Source organism: Sciurus carolinensis, chromosome 5 (assembly GCF_902686445.1).
Source record: "Sciurus carolinensis chromosome 5, mSciCar1.2, whole genome shotgun sequence".
NCBI classification, from domain to species: domain Eukaryota; kingdom Metazoa; phylum Chordata; class Mammalia; order Rodentia; family Sciuridae; genus Sciurus; species Sciurus carolinensis.
Genome location: NC_062217.1, coordinates 86970443 through 86988817, shown reverse-complemented (window position 1 = coordinate 86988817; position 18375 = coordinate 86970443). Strand labels below are relative to the sequence as shown.

The 18375-nt window shown below is 39.0% G+C and overlaps 1 protein-coding gene across 1 annotated transcript in view; it reads left to right on the top strand.

Annotated features, from left to right (window-relative positions):
• Positions 1–4109: 4109 nt before the first annotated feature.
• Parp4 (poly(ADP-ribose) polymerase family member 4) overlaps positions 4110–18375 on the top strand; it is a 118673-nt gene continuing 104407 nt past the window's right edge. Inside the window, 2 exon segments of the mRNA XM_047552863.1 lie at positions 4110–4287; positions 6646–6796. The gene's annotated coding sequence lies outside the window, so the exon portion shown is untranslated.

The window sequence follows — 18375 nt, the reverse complement described above, 5'->3', positions numbered from 1 at the left end:
TAAAACATGTTACTTTCCAGAAAAATGGAAATTATCAGTGATTTGCATATTCCAATATTACAATAATTGCAAGGGATGGAGCTGTCCAAAAAACTTTCACACTTGTTCCACTGCTTGTTCTTTTAAAAAACAAGAGAAATCGAGAGCTTTTATGTGTCAGGCACATTCTTCTTTGAATGGTAGAATTCAGTGGTGAAACCAACTGATCCTGGGCTTTCCTTTCCTCAGTGGTGGTTGTTTTTTTTTTTTTTTTTTTTTCTTTTCTTTTCTTTTTATTAATCTTTGTTTCTACTTGCATATCTATAAAAATTTTCCACTTCTTCCTGAATAAATTGTGGTCATTTGTATGTTCCAAGGAATGTGTTCATTTTATTATCTAGGTTATCTAAATTTGTTGATGTACAGTTTTTACAGAGGACTCTCTTTTAAAAGCTAAGTAGTAATGTCCTCACTTTCATTTCTGATTTTAGTATTTGAGTTTTCTCTTTTCTTCTTGACAGGGTAAAGTTTGTGGATTTAAAAAAAAAAAAAACCCACCTTTTATTTTGTTGGTTCTCTCCCCACACCCCTCTCGCTCTTGCTCTTTCTCTTCTTTCTCTTTCTAGATGGAGTCTTGCTATGTGCCCAGGCTGGCTTCAGTTTCTTGGGCTCAAGCAATTCTCCTGCCTCAGCCCCCTGAGCAACTGAGACTACAGTGGTATGTACCACATTTTTCACATTCTCTATTTCATTTTCTCTGCTCTAATTATTATTTCCTCCTTCCCACTGACTTAGGGTTTAGTTTGGGTTTTTTTCCTTGCTAGATTGTTCAGGCTGACCTCAAGCTGTGATCCTTCTGCTTAAGCCTTCCAGGTAGCTGAAATTACAGGTGTATTCTTTTTTTTCCCCCTCTACCGCTTCAAGGTAAACCTACCTGAAGTTTGGACTCTTTCTTCCTTTTTAATGTAAGCATTTACATATATAAAGTTCCCCTCTGAGCATTTTTGCTGCAACCCATATATTATGGTTATGTTGTGTTTTCTTTTTTGGTTTTTGTTTGTTTGTATGTTTGTTTTTGGGATTGAAACCAAGGAGTCTTTACCACTGAACACATTGCCAGACCTTTTATTTTTTACTTTTATTTTGAGACAGGGTTTCACTAAGTTGTTGAGGGTCTTGCTAAATTGCTGAGGCTAACCTTGAACTTTTGATCCTCCTACCTCAGCCTCCTAACTCACTGGGATTATAGACAAATGCCACCATGCCCAGCTTTGTATGTTGTTTTTCTTTTCATTCTCTCAAAATATTTTCTAATTTCTCTTATGATTTCTTCTTTGAAATAGTTTAAGTGTGTTTATTTTATTTCCACATATTTATTATTTTCCAACAGTAAAAATTTGTTATGGATTTCTAGCTTCATTTCAGTATGGTTAAAGATAGTACTTTCTATGATTTTGATCATTTTAAATTTGCTGATAATTGTTTTAGCAAGGCCTAGCATATGAACTATCCATATAAAAACATACAAAAACTGTGTTCTTTATACATCTTCATTCCTCCCTTGTTATGGGTTATCATCAAAAATTAATACATTATATGCCCACTAACATAGCTTTGTAATTATTGCTTTATGTATTGCATATGTTTATTAAATCATATGAAGAAAAAGAGTTAGAAATCACAAATATGGTATTGTTGACTTTTATATTTACCTAATTATCTTTACCAGTGTTCTTTATTTCCTATTTTGGCTTCTGGTTACTATCTGATATTGTTATAGCACTGGGGCCTTCAGGAAACTGAGGCAGTTCAAAGTGTCTCCTTCTATCAAGTCAAAAAGATTTCAGGCATGTTGTTCAGAGTAATAGGCATGAGTTTATTAGAAGTGATAGGAAAGGGGAAAGGGAAATACTCTCAAAGGAGAAAGTGGGTCCTCTCAGACAGGAGAAGGACAGCATGCCTCTGCTACACAGTTTTATTGGGGGGTCGCAAGGAGGTTTCCAGGAAGTCCTGGACAGAGCCACCTCTTGCCTTCTGACTGACAGCAGGATGATATCAAACTTTCAAGTTCCATTTTCATGGCAATTCTAGGTCACTTTGGTCCATGCTGACCAATTGTAATTGGAACCCATTCTTACAGATTTTATATAGTGAGAATTATCTTCCTCTCCCTGAGTTCCACAATCTGGGCTGTGGAAGGGTCACAGAAGTCCCTTTCTTCAGAATAACTTAAGTTCCATCTTATGGACCTTTTTCCTGCATTTCTCCTGTAAATAATAGGTAGTTTGCTGAGGAATGTAACACATATTGTCGACTTAAGCCAGGCGGGGCTGCAGGTAAATTGCTCTTTAAAAGTAAAAGCATGGACTGGGGAGATAGCTCAGTCAGTAGAGTGCTTTGCCTTGCAAGCACAAGGCCCTGGGTTCGATCCCCAGCACCGCAAAAAAAAAAAAAAAAAAAAAAAAAAAAGCATGTGCTGGGGTTGAGGCAGGAGAATTGGAAGTTCAAGGCCAACCTCAGCAATTTAGCAAAGCAACTTAGTGACACCCTCTCTTGAAATAAAAAAATAAAATGAACTGGGGATGGAGCTCAGAGGTAATGCATCCCTGGGTTCAATTCCCAGTACCAAAACGAACAAACTAAAATAAAAATAAAATTGAAAGCATGTGGGGTTCAGCACAATGGGCCCATTTTATAGAATTATTCCCTTAACCTCATGTTCCCACCACTCACATCTGTCTGTCCCCCATCAGTATTCTTTCATTACAAGAAAAAGAACTACCTTCAGTATTTTCTATAGGGCACATCAACTAGCAATGAAATCCTTCAATTTTTGTTTACTAGGCATGTCTTAATTTCTCATTTTTAGAGGATAGTTTGGTTTTGCCAGGTTTGGTTTTTGTTTCGTTTCGTTTTGTGTTGTTCTCCTTTTAATATTCAGGAAAGGGGTAGACCCAGAACTCCCTATTGTGCAATGTAATGCCACTTGTAATGCCACTTGATTTCTTTCTTTCTTTTTCTTTCTCTTTGTGTGTGTGTGTGTGTGTTTGTACTGGGGATTGAACCTAGGAGCACTCTATCACTGAGCTATATCCCCAGCACTTTTTTATTTTTATTTTGAGACAAAATTCTCACTGAATTGTCCAAGCTGGACTTTAATTTGCAATCCTCTTGCCTGAGCCTCCCAAATAGCTGGGATTATAGATGAGCACCACCACACCCAACTAAACTGATTATTATACAACTCTATAAGGTAGGTCATAGGAAATGAAATTGGAACTTCAGGGGGCTGGGGATGTAGCTCAGTTGGTAAAGTGTTTGCCTTGAATACACAAGACCCTGGGTTCTTCAGATAAAGTACTTGTCCACAGTGATGGAGTCAGAATTCAACTCTAACCCTTTCCACTCTATTCTGTATTCTATCCCTTTTATTCTCATTTTATTCCTTATGCTGGGAATCTGATTCTTTCACATTACTTCCTACTCCGTGAATCTCAGGCGTTATCTCCAGCATCCAACACCTGCCTCTCTTGAGTGTCTCCAATTTCTTATAAGCCCTACCACAAGCACTGTTTTACAAGCACTTCTTCTCCTGTTTCCCTGATCCCAAACTTTCATATATATATATATGGTCATATATATGTGTATATTTTTTTTCTTTTAATTGTCGATGGACCTTTATTTTATTCATTTATTTATATGTGGTGCTAAGAATCGAACCTTATGCCCCACATATGCCAGGGAAGCGCTCTACCACTGAGCCACAACCCCAGCCCCTGAAACTTTATTGAAACTTGCTTTTTTCCCGCCCCTGGGAATATCACTACCCTCTCCCCAAACCCACCCCACCTTCTGATTTCTCAGTTAAATGACAGCACCATTCGCTCACCCTCTCCCAAACTTTAACTTCGGATACACGGTAATTGGCAAAATCCCGCCTTAAAGATGAAACGGAAACAAAGTGCTGAACCCAGCCTTGGAATGGAAGCCCCTCTAACCAGGGACCCACTCTGCGCCCTGCGGGTACTGATTCCGGTGCTGTCTGGTGAACTCACCGCTAGGGGCGCTCGCTTAGCCGGGGGCGGAGCAGAAGTTCTGGAGGCGTTCTCACTCGCCCTGCCCAGCCTGGCCGCGCCCGAAGTCAGCGCTTTGAACCCCGGGTACCGGGAATCCGGAAGCACCCTAAGTGGGGAGCTCCGGAGACGCCCCGAGTAGGCACCGCAGCGACCGGAAGTGCCTGGAAAGGAGGGCCCGAGACCGGAGTGCCCAGAATCCGGAGCTCCCGGAACCGGGCGGATCCTCTGGCAGGTGAGTGGGCGCCGCCGGTGACCGGCTGGGAGACAGTCCTCACGAGGGTCCCCAAAGTCCTAGTCGGGAGGTGTCCCATGCGCTTTCGCTGACCGAGTTGCACAACTGCCTTTTGCAGAAGCAAAGGGTCTGACAGTGTCAGGTAGGGGACCTGTGCTTGTGCGGCCCAAGGCCTCGGGGAGGTCACAGAGTGGTCCTGAAGCTCTGCCCAGCGGTTGCGGGGCATATGACAGGACACAGGAGACGGACGCGCCCACCGGGACGGCTGGCAGACCTGGGTCTTTGGACTTCTCCAGTTTTGGGGTGGTGGGAGGAAGATCACAGTAGATCGCAGTGTTTCTTGATTGCAGTATGCCTTTCCTGACTTTCCTGAAACGACTTTCCTGAAAGATTTCGAAGGAAACCTGTGCAAAAGCACGGTGTTTGGGGAATAATCAGGAAATATAATTTGATCTTGTAACTGGGGACCTTGTGATAGAAACAGTGTGCTTGTTAAGGTCCAAAGTTGAAAAACTGCAGGTCAGTTAATTTATTCCCTTGGGGAACGCCAAATGATTCATCCAAAGGAATAAAGTGAGTAGATTTCAGCTTCCTTTTCTATTCTGGACTGCTAAATTACATTACATAGGTAGTGTATTATTATGATCAGCAAGAAAGTCACTCTGACTACATGCGTGTTGCAGATTCTTTTGTTACATTTGACTTGATCATTTATCAGGTCCTATGTGTTTAGAGCTGCTGTATTCCATAAAGGTTATGTGTGGAATCAAATAGTGCCTTTGCTTTTTCAGGGTTTAATTATTCCCTTGGGGAGTGCATTATTGGTGTCATTTGAGGCTGACTATGCAAATTAATGGCAGGCTTTTCTATAATCCTGGACTTTAATTGATGTGTGAGTTTTTGATAAGTAAGCATTTATTGAATACCTACTGCAAATCAAAAGTGATGTGCATTCTAGGCACATTGAAGATAAACAAGGCATAGTTCCTCAGGTAGTATTGACCCTCTTGGAGAAATTGATGTTAAAAGTGGAGAACAGTTAATGATTGTAGTGTGATGTCTGATTAACATTGGGAGGGATAGTATTAGAAGGCCCAAAACAAGGCAGCCAATCTAGAAAGTCTCAGAAGACTTTCTGAGATGGGGAGAACCCTGGGGCCATTCAGAGAAGGAAAGGCCAGTGGTGAGGACAATCTGTGAGGCTGGAAGCCCTTTGCTTCCTGCTACACCAAAGGTTTATGGGTAACCAGAATTTATGAAGGGGAGTGCTGAGACTGAGCTAGGTGGGGCACAGACTTGGAAAGCCCTGTGTACATTTGCCTGTGAGGACAACCAGCTCCTTGACCCTATCTGTCAAATCTCATATGCACATAAGCAGCACTGGTGAAAACATGAATGACTGATTAGAGAAAGCTTTGAAGTAAGGAAGAGGTTGGTGGCACATGTCTTAGGAAACAGTGAAACATTAGAGATGAACATTAGAGACTTGAGATAGAATCTGTAGGAAGATAGAAGTCAAGGATTTCCTTGAGATTTTACTGAACTGGAGGTTGCTCTCTGCACTCCTGCTCAGCCTCAAGTGCTAAGAACAGACCAGATACTTGTCTAAAATGTTCGAATCTGGATTCACCACGATGTGAATGTACTTAATGCCACTGAACTGTACACTTAAAAATGGATAAGACTGTAAATTTATGTTAGGTATATTCTGCCATAGTTTTTTAAAAGATTGAAAAATGTTTATATTTTTTGATTAAAAGTAATTCCATTTCTGGCCATCTATTCTAAGAAAACATGACAGAGACAACCCAAAATGTATGTATGGACATTTTCCTTAAAGTGTATTTATAATAGTGAACTACTTTTTTACTTATTTTGTAGTACTAGGGATTGAACCCAGGGGTGCTCTACCACTAAGCTATATCTCCAGTCCTTTTTATTTTTTAACTTTGAAACAGGATTTCACTATTTATTTAAATAGAATAAATAATTGTATATTTTCATTAGCAATCATTCAATTTTTCTCCAGAATGGCTTAATGGAAACCCACATAACTAGTAAATGTCTTTGAATTCATAAAGTAATTATCTATAAAATCCTGTGGTTTTACTATTACGTAATATTAATTTTTAATTGAGAAATAAAAGCTCTGGATTGAGGATGTAGCTCAGTATTAGAGTGTGTTTTAGTCAGTTTGTTTCATTGCAGAGACCAAAAGACCTGACAAGAACAATTTTAGAAGGCTAGGGTTGTGACTCAGTGATAGAGCACTTGATTGCCTAGCACATGTGAGGCACTGGGTTCGATTCTCAGCACCACATAAAAAAATAAAAAGAACAATTTTATTTGTTTATTTAGCATCCACAGTCCCAGAGGTCTCAGTCAATAGACAGCCAACACCATTTCTCTATGACCAAGGTGAAGCAGAACATTATGGCAGAAATGTGTGGAAGAGGACATTGAAAATCAGGAAGCAGAGAGAACTAAATTTGGCTCACCAAAGACAAAGGTATGCCCCCAGTGACCTACCTCCTCCAGTCATGCCCTACCTGCCTACAGTTACCACCCAGTTAATCCATTCAAGTGGAGTAATGCACTGGTTAGGTTAAGGCTATCATAATACAGTCATTTTGCCTATAAACTGTCTTGCATTGTCTCACACATGAGCTTTTGGGGGACACCTCATATCTAAACCATAACAAAGTGTTTTATGCACAAGGCCTTAGGTGTAACCCTCAGCACTGTAAAAAGAAAAAAGTAAGAGGAGGAGGGAAAGAGGGGGAGAGAGGGGAATTTCTGTGTTCTTGAACCACATTCCTGCTGTAACAGGGGTCCACTTTATGCTTTGAATATAACCTGTGCTGCTCTACCACTGCAACTTATTTTTTTAATGAGTATGTTTCTTTCTTTTCCTCTCCTTTCCCCCTCCCTAATCTCAGGGGAAACAGGGTTACCTTTCTTCCCCATCCTAGGCAGAGTTATCTGTCCCTGAGCACACAGCCACCATAGGAACAAAGTAATTCAAATTTTGGGAATGGTACCAAAAGATCTCAGAAATGACTATCTCCCAAATTAATAAGTAAATTACAACTCCAAACAGAGAACACATGGAATATAGCCTTTGAGTCACCTCTTTAAAAGCCCCCTGTTCCTGCTGATGGGCAGAATCACAGCCTTTGGGACAGGAGTCTCCTGTGTTTCTCCTTTGCTAGCAAAGCAATAGACCTTCTTTATCCTTTTTCTCAAAACCGTGTCCTTGTTATTGGATTGGCATCAGGAATAAGACCAAGCTTTTGGCAACAAATTTGGCGTCCCAGATGGGACCCGAGAGCAGCCCCTGCTCTGGCTTTCTTGGGCAGGTCTGGCTCTCCAAGGAACCCCACTTCCATGCTGAGGATTAATGGTGCTGGTGAACTTGTTGAGAGCCAGTTGCAAGAGAGTTAGGATACAGGTGAGTTGGCCTTGGGTTGAACCAGAGGAGCTGTTCCTGTGAGTAAAGGGAGGGACTGAGGTATTATCCCAGGAGCTGCCAAAGCTCCTTTTGCTTTGGGGACCTCCCGCCTTCTCTCTCTGAAGAGTACAGGTTGCTCCATCATGGCCCTCTTTGAGAAAAAGGAAACAACTCCTAAGTTGTGACCCCCTTGGCTATTTGGTAAGTTCCCTGGTGTGCATACCAAGACCCTTGATTCCATACACCTGGTTCTTTTTGGTGAGAACATCTGGTCCTTCTTTCTGGGGACATCTGTGGCACTACTGGTATAGGAGTCACAGTTAAGTGGGACTTGATAACCTAGGAATATGTACTCACTTCTGATCTCTTCTAGGTTTTCATCTGTTTGTTGGCCTTGGGCTTGGGAATTTCCTTTGGTTGACTGTTTTCTTTGTATCTTCTACTGCCCCTTTTAAGACATGACCAGTACTGCATTGATTCTATAGGTAGTCTCTTGGGAAAGTTCTTGGCTAGTCAGTTTAAAGGTTCCCATCTGTTGGTCATGGTTTTGGGGCTACTCTCTGATTGTCTCTCTCTCTTTCTTTTTTGTACAAACTTGCAATTGGAGTTGATCTGTCAGAGGTAACGTGAATTACCATCTATATGTCTGTTGAAGGTAATGTTTTACTGTAATAATCTGGCTTTTAAATAGATTTCTATATTACTGTGCAATTTTGCACTTGGAGTTGGTCTGTTAAAGATAAAGTAAGTGGAAGAAATTTGTATGTGCCTGTCTGACTGTTTTAAAGTTTCCCAGCTATCAACCCTGCTTTCAGTGATCCTCTCTTGTCTGTTTTTTGTCTGTTACTGGTTCTTTAAGACATGGGCCATGCTGCGTTGATCTTACCAGTAGTCTCTTCAGCAGAGAGATCTTGGCTGAATGGGCCACCTATAGGTACAAGGCTGTCTAGAAAAAGATAGTTTACTATAACACAATCTGACCTTTAAATAAATGATTTTTCTGGATTATTATACAATCTTGATGTTGAAGTTGAGCTGTCAGGGGTAAAGTATATGAAAGAGATTCTCTATGTACAGGCATTCATTGCAGTTGCATGGTAAGGGGTCTGAACTGTCAGGAACTAAGTTGAAGATGTCAAAAGGCACTGCCTCTGGTGTGCAAGGATAGCAGGACATCAGAAGAAAGGGTTAAAGATTTAATCATTTAAACCCAGTGCTGGCATTCCTAGCAGTTTCTCAGCCTGGCTCCAGGCAGTGACAGATCATCTCACTGTGTCAAGAACATTAGCCCTCAGCCAGGGGAGGGGGGAACCCCAGAAAAGCTGCTTGGGCTGGAGAAAAATGACCAAAGAGAACCTGGCCTCTGCCCTGCCTTCCATCCCCTTTTGCCCATAGAGGGTGGAGGCTGCTGGCCACAAAGGATGTGGCAGTAGGTTCCAGCACTGTCAGTTTATCACCTGGGGACAGGAATAGTTTCCCTTTTCATATTTGACAGGAGACCCCCCATTTGACCGGGGAATATTCATCACTGGGGCAAAGAAATTCTTGCTGTAATAGTATCCTATCGAACTAAATGCCTGGGAGACTGGCAGAATAAATAACTGTACCCAGAAAAGAAAAAAAGAGAGAAACTAAGGCCAACCTGTGTTATGTAGGCAGCCTGTGCAAAGGGATCTTCAAGGAAACTTAAGGAAAATGATGGAAAGGTCCTCCTCCATTGCATATCAATACACTCAGTATAATAAAAAGGCCCAAAAAAGAGCCTCTAAGTACAATTGACAGTAGAGTACTCACTTGAAGTTGATGGCATTGTGCTAATGATAACAGAGAGAGGTCAGGCTCAAAAATATCCTGTGTTTCTACCCCTTGAATGTAGCTTGGGAGAAAAAACATTAATGCACAGTTTTCATATATGCTGGATTGTCCAACCCTCCCCTGAAATTTGTTGTGTAAACTAAGTGCACGGATAAGATTCATAAAGTCTGTTTCAGAATATGAATTTAAGAAAGGGTCAAAAAATTAGAAAAGATTAAAAAGAGTTACAGGTTTTGGGAATATATTTTAGTATAGAAAATTAGAAGGTAAAAGAAATGTTTCTGGATGAGAAAGTATTTTGTATGGTGAAGTGAAATTCTTGGGCTAAAGTCCAAGATAAAAAAAGGATAAAAATAAGGATGTAAAGAAGTTGTGAATGTTTAAGTAAATTGCAGAATGTGTGTGGAAGGTAAATGTCAAAAAGACTGTGTTTGTCCCCAGGCCAACATCATTCTAAATGGAGAAAAGTTGAAAGCATTCCCTCTAAAAACTGAAACAAGACAAGGATGCCCTCTTTCACCACTTCTATTAAACATTGTGCTTGAAACTGGAGCCAGAGCAATTAGTCAAGAGAAAGAAATTAAAGGGATACAAATAAGAAGAACCCAAACTCTATTTGCCAATGACATGATTCTATATTTAGAAGATCCAAAAAATTCCACCAGAAAACTTCTAAAACTCATTCTAAAACTGATTTGCATTTCTCTAATTTTAAGAGATGATGAACATTTTTCCATATGTTTGTTGATTGATTGTATTTCTTCTTCAGTGAAGTGTCTGTTCACCTCCTTAGCTCATTTATTGATTGGGTTATTTTTTTTTTGGTGTTAAGTCTTTTGAGTTCTTTATATATCTTGGAAATTAGTGCTCTATCTGAGGTGCGTGTGATAAAAAATTTTTTCCATTCTGTAGGCTCTCTCGTCAAATTGTTTCCTTTGCTGAGAAGAAACTTTTTAGTTCGAATCCATCCCATTTATAGAGTCTTAATTTTACTTCTTGTGCTTTAAGAATCTTGTTAAGGAAGTCAGGTCCTAAGGTGACATGATAAGATTTGGGCCTACTTTTTCTTCTTTTAAGCACAGAGCCTCTATTCTAGTGCCTAAGTCTTTGATCTACTTTGAGTTGATTTTTGTGAAGGGCAAGAGATAGAAGTTTAATTTCATTTTGTTACATATGGATTTCCAGTTTTCCCAGCATCATTTTTTATTGAAATTTTTTTCATACATGTATATAGGGTAATAATGTCTGTCTCATTCTAGTGGCCTTCCCATCCCCACCACCCTTCCATTCCCCTCACTCCCCTCTTCATAATCCAAAGTTCCTTCATTCTTTCCTACCCACCTTCTACTATGATTTCCGCAATCCCACAGTGCCCAGGACTCGAACCCGGGCCTCCAGCATGCGAGGCAGGCACTCTACGAGATGGGTTATATGGCCTGCCCACCTTCTACTATGGGTCAGCATCTGATTATCAGATAAAACATTCCATTTTTGGGGATTGACTTATTTCACTTAGCATGATATTCTCTAGTTCTAGCTATTTACCTGCAAATGCCATAATTACATTCTTCTTTAAGGCTGATAATATTCCATTTTCTTTGTCCATTCATCCCTTGAAGGACATCTGGGTTGGTTCCATAGTTTAGGTATTGTGAATTGAGCTGCTATGAACATTGATGTGGCTGCATCACTGTAGTTTGTTGATTTTAAGTCCTTTGGGTATAAACCACAGAGTGGGATAGCTGGGTCAAATGATGGTTCTATTCCAAATTTTCTGAGGAATCTTCATACTACTTTCCAGGGTAGTAGCATCAATTTGCAATCCCACCAGCAATGAATGAGTGTATCTTTTCCCCCACATCCTTGCCAAGACTTATTGCTTGTATTCTTGATAATTGCCATTCTGACTGGAGTGAGAGTAGTTCTGATCTGCATTTCTGTAATTGCAAGAGATGATGAACATTTTTTTTATATGTTTGTTGATCAGTTGTATTTCTTCTTCAGTGAAGTGTCTGTTCAGTTCCTTAGCCCACTTACTGATTGGGTTATTTGTTTTTTTGGTGTTAAGTATTTTGAGTTCTTTATATCTCCTGGAGATTAATGCTCTATCTGAGGTGCGTTTGGTGAAGATTTTTTCCTATTCTATAGACTGTCTTCACATTATTGTTCGCTGAGAAGAAGCTTTTCAGTTTGAATCCATCCCGTTTATTGATTCTTAATTTTACTTCTTGTGCTTTAGGAGTCTTGTTGAGCAAGTCAGGTCCTAAGCATACATGATGAAGATTTAGGCCTACTTTTTCTTCTTTTAGGCACAGGGTCTCTGATCTAGTGCCTAAGTCTTCGATCCACTCTTGAGTTGATTTTTTTGGGCAGGGAGAGAGAGTTTTAATTTCATTTTGCTACATGTGGATTTCCAGTTTTCCCAGCACCATTGTTTGAATAGGCTATCTTTTCTCCAATGTGTATTTTTGGCACTTTTGTCTATTATGAGATAACCATATTTATGTGGGTTTGTCTCTGTGTCTTCCATTTCATACTATTGGCCTACATGTCTATTTTGGTGTGAATACCATGCCATTTTTGTTATGATGGTTCTGTAGTATAGTTTAAGCTCTGGTAGTGTGATGCCTCCTGCTTCACTCTACTTGCTAAATATTGCCTTGGCTATTCTTGGTCTCTTATTTTTCCAAATGAATTTCATGATTACTTTTTCTAGTTTTATGAAGAATGTCATTGAGAGTTTAATAGGCATTGCATTGAATCTGTATAATACTTTTGGTAGTATGGCCATTTTGACAATATTAATTCTGCCTATCTGAGAGCATGGGAAATCTTTCCATCTTCTGAGATCTTCTCCAATTTCTTTAATATTCTGTATTTCTAATTGTAGAGGTCTTTCACCTCTTTTGTTAGTTTGATTCCCAAGTATATATATATTTTTGAGGCTATTGTGATTGGGGTAGTTTTCCTAATTTCTCTTGCAATAGATTCGTCACTTATGTACAGAAATGCATTTGATTTACGGGTATTGATTTTATATCCTGCTACTTTGCTGAATTCATTTATGAGTTCTAGAAGTTTTCTGGTGGAATTTTTTGAATCTTCTGAATGTAGAATCATGTTGTCTGCAAATATAGTTTGAGTTCTTGTTTTTCTCTTCATATCTTTCTAATTTCTTTCATCCGATTGCTCTGAACTAGAGTTTCAAGGATGATGTTGAATAGAAGTGGTGAAAGAGGTCATCCCTGTCTTGTTCCAGTTCTTAGAGGGAATGCTTTCAATTTTTCTCCATTTAGAATGATGTTGGCCATGGGTTTAGCATAGATAGCTTTTATAATGTTGAGGTATGTTCCTACTATTTTTCTAGTGTTTTGAACATGAAGAAGTGCTGTATTTTGACAAAAAATTTTTCTGCATCTATTGAGATAATCAGAGGATTCTTGTCTTTAAGTCTATTGATGTGATGTATTACGTTTATTGATTTCTGTATGTTGAACCAACTTTGCATTCCAGGACGAACCCCACTTGATTGTGGTGCACTATCTTTGTAATATGTTTTTGTATGTGATTTGCCATAATTTTTTTGAGAATTTTTGCATCTATGTTCATGAGGGATATTGGTCTGAAGTTTTCTTTCCTTGCTGCATCTTTGTCTGGTATTGGTATCAGGGTGATATTACCCCATAGAATGAGTTTGGAAGGGTTTCCTCCTTTTCTATTTCATGGAATAATTTAAGGAGTATTGATGTAAATTGTTCTTTGAAGGTCTTGTAGAACTTGGCTGAAAATCTGTTTGGTCCTGGGCTTTTCTTGTTTGGTAGGCTTTTGATGGCATCTTTTATTTCATTGCTTAAAATTGATCCTTTTAAGTTGTGTATGTCCTCCTGCTTCAGTTTGGGTAGATCATATGTCTCTAAAAATTTGTCAATGTCTTCAAGTTTTTCTATTTTATTTGAGTATAAATTTTCAAAATAGTTTCTAATTATCTTCTATATTTCAGTAGTATCTGTTGTGATATTTCCTTTTCATTGTGGATTTTAGTAATTTGAGTTTTCCCTTTTTTTCTCTGTAGCTAAGGATTTATGAATTTTATTTATTTTTTTCAAAGATCTAACTTTTTGTTTTGTCAATTTTTTGAATTGTTTCCTTTTTTTTCAATTTCATTGATTTCAACTCTGGTTTTAATTATTTCTTATCTTCTGCTGCTTTTGGTGTTCACTTGTTCTTCTTTTTCTAGGGCTTTGAGATGTAATGTTAGGTCATTTATTTGTTGACTTTTTATTCTTTTAATGTAAGAACTCAATGCAATGAATTTTCCTCTTAGCACTGCCTTCATAGTGTCCCAGAGATTTTGATATGTTATATCGGTGTTCTCCTTTACCTCTAAGAATTTTTTTATTTCCTTCTCAATTTCTTCTTTTATTCATTTATCATTCAGTTGCATGCTATTTAGTCTCCAGGTGTTGGAGTAGCTTCTATTTTTTATTTTATTATTGATTTCTAGTTTTATCCCATTATGATTTGATAAATGCAGGGTAGTATTTCTATTTTTTGTATTTGCTGAGAGTTGCTTTGTAGTATAACATATGGTCTGTTTTAGAGAAGGATCCATGTGCTACTGAGCAGAAACTGTATTTGCTGGATGATGTATGAAATACTCTATATATGTCTATTAAGTCTAAATCATTGATTGTATCATTTAGTTCTATAGTTTCTTTGTTCAGTTTTTGTTTGGAGGATCTGTCCAGTGGTGATAGAGGTGTGTTAAAGTCACCCAGTATTATTGTGTTGTGGTCTATTTGATTCTTAAAATTGAGAAGAATTTGTTTAATGTACATAGATGCTTCATTGGGGGTTACAATTGTTATGTCTTGTTGGTGTTTGTTTTCCTTAAGCAGTATCCCTTTATCCCTTCTGACTAACTTTGGTTTGAAGTCCACTTTGATTTGAGGATGCAAACCCCTGCTTGTTTATGCAGTTCTTGTGAGTGATATGTTTTTTCCCAACCTTTCACCTTCAGTCTTGGATATCTTTTCCTAGGAGATGAGTCTCTTGAAGACAGCATATTGTTGGTTGTTTTTTTAAAAATCCAAACTACTAATCTATGTCTTTTGATTGATGAGTTTAGGCCATTAACATTCAGAGTTACTATGGAGATATGATTTTTATTCCTGGTCATTTTGGTTTATTTTTAGTTTTTAACTTGACTTAGTTTCTTCTTTGATTGAGTTTTCCCATTAGTGTAGTTCCTCCCCTTTGCTGGTTTTCATTTTTTTTTTTTTCATTTCCTCCTCATGGAATATTTTGCTGAGAATATTCTGTAGTGCAGGCTTTCTAGTTGTGAATTCTTTTGTATTTTGTTTATCATGGAAGGTTTTTATTTCATCTTCAAATCTGAAGCTTAATTTTGCAGGATATGAAATTCTCGGTTGACATCCATTTTCTTTCAGAGCTTGATATATGTTATTCCAGGACCTCCTGGCATTGAGGGTCTGGGTTGAGAAATCAGCTGAGCCGAATTGGTTTCCCTCTATATGTAGTTTAATTTTTTTTCTCTTCCAGTCTTTAAAATTTTCTCCTTATTCTGTATGTTAGTCGTTCTCATTATAAAGTGCCTTGGTGTGGGTCTGCTGTAATTTTGTATTTTTGGGGTCCTATAAGCCTCTTATAGTTGATTTTCTATTTCATTCTTTAGATTTGAAAAGTTTTCTGATATCATGTCATAGAAAAGATTGTACATTCCCTTTGGTTTGTATCTCCATGCCTTCATCTATTCTAATAAATCGTAAATTTGGTCTTTTGATGTTATCCCATGGTTCTTGGAAGTTCTGTTCATGGTTTCTTACCATCTTCTCTGTGCTGCCAACCTTATTTTGAAGAGTATATATTTTGTTTTTATTGTCTGAGCTTCTGTCTTCCAAGTAGTCTGGTCTGTTGGAATATTTTCCAGTGAATTTTTAATTTGGTTTTTATTTCCTTCATTTCAAAGATTTCTACTTGATTTATTTCTATAATCTCTGCCTCTTTATTGAAGTGATCTTTCACTTCCTGTATTTTCTCTCCCATACCATTCTTTATTTCGAACATCAATCTATGTATTTTCTAAGCTTCTTTTCTGACATTTCTTCTACTGTTTGTCTATGGATTCTATTGTTGGAACATCTTGGTTTGTTTGAAGCACTTTGTTCTCTTGTTTTTTCTTGTTGTTTGTGTTTTTTCTCATCTAGCTATACAGAGCAGAGGCAGTACATATTTTACCCTTTAGTCTTATAATGTCCCTGAAGGCTTCTAGTACCAATATTAACAGCACCCAATGCAGACTATATACCCCTTTAAACCAAATGACTCCTATTAAGGTATTTACAGTTTTGTCACAATAGACAGAAACGAAGTGATCAATTATTGACTACAATATAAACAGTAAGTTTGCTAAAAGGGTTTACCATTTCAAATGATGGACAATGAGGGAACAGAAATAGTGTAAGATGTGATGTTTATGAGGGAGAGGGAGAGAAGATAGAGGTAAAAAATTATACTAAGAGTGAGGGAGGAATTAATAGAGGATGGCTGCTAGTATGAGAGAAGTGAGAAAGGGAATCTAGGGAGACAGGTAGTTGAGAAAAATATGTACAGATTTTTTTATTAAAAAGTAAAAATATAGGAATACACAACAAAAACAGAACAAAACTTCCATATACTATTCAGACATCCCATTCCTCAATAAATTGATGTATGAAAAATATTTGGATTCAAAAATGGTAGACGTATGAGACAGAAGGCAGAAAAAAAAAAGGAGGAAAATCTCAGTGGAAAATTGAATGATTGTTTCCATTGGCTTTCAAAAATATTCTCAGCTTTCCTTCTGCACTGATAGGTGGAGTTGTCTGAAGTTTGATGTTAGTTCTAGTCTAGTGGATAATGAACTGGTTGCGGGGGTGAGCCAATAGCAAAATGCTCTCACACCCTCTTACAGTCTTCTCACCCACTGTAGCTGAATCATTCCATCCCTGCACACTTCAGGACTCATTGAGCTGGAAAGAGCTCAGTTTTCTCCATTTTATTCAACCTGTGCTCCCCCCATGGAATGCCCCTAGTCTCTGCCTTTCTATAAGCTTGCTGGACCCAGACTGGCCCATGCAAACCCAGCTGCAATCTGATGGATCTGGGCTTCAGCTTCCCCAGACCCCATCTTGGTGCCGTTCCAAGATCTTAATGCCCTTTCAACTTGCAGAGAGACCACCAGGGATGCACTCACCCAAAGGAGTGACCCTGCAAAGAGGTAGCCAGAAGGCAGTCACTACCACACCAAGCAAAAAATCTCAGGTACAACCAAACCTGTAGGTACCCCAATATATCTCCAGACCCTGGCCGGAGTCCCTAGATCAAGGTGGCCATGCCCCAAGATGGTGGTGGCCACAGCAGCAAACATGCAGGCCCTGGCTGATGTCCCAAAATGGCAGCAGCCACCTGTAACCAAACCTGCAGTTACTGTGACAATTGACTTTCAGGCAACAGCAGACCGCAGCTAACAGCAGACCACGGCTAACAGCAGATTACAGTGGGCGGACATCAGGGTGTGGGTGATATGTAGGTGAAAGGTGGGCGATGGGCAGGCAAGGGTCAGGCAAAGGGGCAAATAGTGGATGATAGGCGGCCATTAGTGAGCAATCCACATTCAAAAGACAGGTGATATGCTAGCAGAGGGTGGGTGATCCTGGCCGTCCAATGGGGTAAGTAGCAGGGGATTGGTGGGCAGTGATGACTGCCTTGCAGAAAAACTATTTCCTCTGCTTGAATCCCCAGTTTCGGAGCAACTAGGAATGCAGCCTCCCTCTAGTCCACCATCTTGAATCCATCGAATTTATTTTTTAAATGGACATATTTCTTTCTCTTCTTCTCTCCCTGCTCCTCCCTAATCTCTCCTCCTCCCTAATCTCAGGGGAAATAGGATTACCTTTCTTCCCCAACCTAGGCAGAGTTACCTGTCCCTAAGTACATACCCACTTTGGAACAAAGGAATCCAAACTTTGGGGATAGTACCAGAAGATATCAGAAATTACTATTTCCCAAATTAACAAGTTAATTACAACTCCAACGGAGAACATGTGGAATATAGCCTTTGAGTTACCTCTCTTTCTTTTCTTTCTTCCTTCCTTTCTTCCTTCCTCCCTCCTTCCCTCCCTCTCTCTCTTTCCTCCTTTCTTTCTTTCTTTCTTTCTTTCTTTCTTTCTTTCTTTCTTTTTCTCTTCCTCCCTCCCTCTCTCTCTCTCTCTCTCTCTCTCTCTCTCTCTCTCTCTCTCTCTCTCTCTCTTTCCTTTCTTCGTCACCTTTTTAAAAGCCCCCTGTTCCTGTTGATGGGCAGAATCACAGCCTTTGGAACAGGAATCCCCTGTGTTTCTCCTTTGCTAGCAAAGCAATAAACCTTTTTCCTTTTTCTCAAAATTTTGTCCTTATTATTGGATTGGCACTGGGGACAAGTACTGAACTTTTGACAACACTGCTGTGTAACTGAAATCTCACTCTTTCATTGAAATGCACATTATGAACCTGAACAAATATTATTTATATATAATGTTAGCCATAAAAACTAGGAATAATCTTTTTTTTTTTTTTTTTTTTTGGTACTGGAATTGAACCCAAAGACATTATTACCTTATTACCACTGAGCTATGTCCCCATTTTTTTTTTTCAGTGCTGAGGTTTGAACCTGGGGCCTTGCACATGCTAGACAAGCACTTTACCACTAAGCCACATCCCCAGCCCAATATTTATACTTTTGAGACAAGGTCTCTCTAAGTTGCTCAAGGTCTTGCTGAGTTGCT